At 43.7% G+C, this 2,500-nt stretch overlaps 1 protein-coding gene across 1 annotated transcript in view; it reads left to right on the top strand.

Annotated features, from left to right (window-relative positions):
- Positions 1-2,500, top strand: part of aff3 (AF4/FMR2 family, member 3) — a 41,074-nt gene that overhangs the window by 11,285 nt on the left and 27,289 nt on the right. The gene's annotated exons all lie outside the window — the stretch shown is intronic.

Raw genomic sequence — 2,500 nt, 5'->3', positions numbered from 1 at the left:
GGTCTAATCTGTGCTGATAATCAGAGATGCCAATCGGAGCATTTCCTCCCATTAGGGAAGTTAGTCCAGCACACTGACAGTGCTACTAAAGACAGATTATTTACAAAGCAGACGCTATCAGCCCTACAGCGCCGTAGCAGGATGAATGACTGAGCAGCGTGTGTGTGTGTGTGTGTGTGTGTGTGTGTGTGTGTGTGTGTGTGTGTGTGTGTGTGTGTGTGTGTGTGTGTTTTCATGTTTTACATTGATTTTCTCAGAGCTTGGTGTGTGTGTGTGTGTGTGTGTGTGTGTGTGTGTGTGTGTGTGTGTGTGTGTGTGCTTGTTATCTCGTTTCAGTCTTTTCCCACTATCACCTCCTCTCTCTCGCTTTGTTCTAGCATCCATTCACAGCTACTCCACTATCTCTCTCCCTCTATGACTGTCTTGGTCTCTCTCCCTCTCTCTCTCTCTCTCTCTCTCTCTCTCTCTCTCTCTCTCTCTCTGTGGTGTGGGTTTGGGCTGAATAAGCAGTGGGTCTCTGTGTTCAGCTGTATGGGCTTTATGGGTTTTATTCCCTCTCCTCTCCAGGACCACAACCTCCCAAACTGTTTCAATCAGACCAGTAGACCACATGACAGGAACAGGATATGGCATTTCACTAGACATGACTGGGACATATTACAGTTTTTCTCGATTGCTTTGACCTGCTTAAAGAAGCTGGGAAACTGGCTGAAAGCGAACAGTGATTTGACTACAAGTTGGCTTTTGCTGCTTGTTTTAAATGTTTTGAGAGTGTTACAATCTTTTGCAAGCAAAATGTGTAATTTTGGCCAGACTGATTCTGTTTAGACCTGTGTGTTAACTGTTTTGACAATGTGATGTCAGAGTTGACGCAAGCATCAAAGCGATTGAGAAAAACTGTAAAGCAATCAAGAAAAACTGTATTAGACAAAGGGTGTCATGGCAGATAAATTACATGATATAAGTAAGTAAAGTAAGTATATTTATATACTCTTTTGATCCTGTGAGGGAAATTTGGTCTCTGCATATATCCCAATACGTGAATTAGTGAAACACACTCAGCACACAGTGAGGTGAAGCACACACTAATCCCGGCGCAGTGAGCTGCCTGCAACAACAGCGGCGCTCGGGGAGCGGTGAGGGGTTAGTATATAAGTATATATACTCTTTTGATCCTGTGAGGGATCAAAGGCACAAGGACACTTCAGCCGTGCCTACTAGTTGGGGTTTGAACCGGCAACCCTCCGGTTACAAGTCCGAAGCGCTAACCAGTAGGCCACGGCTGCCCCAATATAGCATCTTCCATTACAGGTTACAATGTGGTTATGTCAGTGTTATGACATGATTGTCTCAATGTTACAACATAGTGTCCCAGTGATGTTACCCCAAACAATAATAGAAGCAAGTATGTTCTGTAGTCTTAGTGCGAAGTTGTGTTTCTCTGTTTCCATGGATACTTGATCTTATGCAAGTAATACCTAGATGTTATTACTGTATTAAAGATTATTAACTGGCATTACCTTAATGTCATTAAAGATTATTAACTGGCATTACATTGACATTATCCATTAACAGGTACTAGACAGACAAGAGAGGTGTTACCTTAACGCCTGTAGTGTAGTGTTCCTCAGACACTAGGATGCTTGAAGCTGCTTATCAATTGTAACTTTAGGATGCTAGGCGATGGACGATAAGCCCACTGACCCCTCAGGGACTGCTCTGCTAACTGACTGTGGCTGAGCCGTTTGTTGTTTTATGAAAGATCTACCTGCCTATTCAGGAATGCTGGTGATTTTTAACCTCAGTGAGTTAGGCTGACACCAAACACGAGTGGTATCTCTATGTAATAACTGGGAAGCATTCTGCAAATTGAGAGCTTGTAAGCTCATGGACCACCTATACTTACATTTTATTCTTCCTTTAGGATGTGTAAAACCTCACACCTTTTAAACCTAATACGATCAGGTTATGGCGATACACAGTGTCACACACCTATCAAGCCCAGACTGCAGACATAAAACATAAAACTGACTGTAAAACAGTGTTATGACATTTATTGTCTGTCTCACTTTCTTCACCCGGCTACTCAGTGCCTCATTAATGCTCTAGCAATATATCTCATTTCATCCTAAGAATGGCTTGTCATAATTCAGTTTCATTACCCTGCAGTCCGCCAATGTAAATGTGCACTGATCTCAGCCTGTCTGCTCAAAGCCCCTTCAAAGAGCTCTCAAGTGCTGGCTGTACAGTGTAACTTCAGCCGTCATGTGTAAAGTACCCAGTCACGCCCTCTGGTGGTGGCCAGAGACCTTTACGAGCTCATTCAGTGAAGTTAGCATGAAATTGACATGACCACAGAACAAACTCTGACCAATAAAACCAAATATGTAGAGTCGTCAAGTGCCTCCGTTGGACACCCCCCCCCCACCCCAGGCCACCCCTGCTGCGTGCAGCTTATTGCTACCTGTGGTGTCATTTACAGAAGCCTTTCATCCTTTAC

The sequence above is a fragment of the Alosa pseudoharengus genome, unplaced genomic scaffold, assembly GCF_046254945.1.
Source record: "Alosa pseudoharengus isolate Yale_2024_CS ecotype anadromous, Long Island Sound unplaced genomic scaffold, YU_APseudo_1.1 YU_APseudo_1.1_scf_3, whole genome shotgun sequence".
Taxonomy (NCBI): domain Eukaryota; kingdom Metazoa; phylum Chordata; class Actinopteri; order Clupeiformes; family Clupeidae; genus Alosa; species Alosa pseudoharengus.
This window is presented reverse-complemented; position numbering and strand designations above follow the sequence as displayed.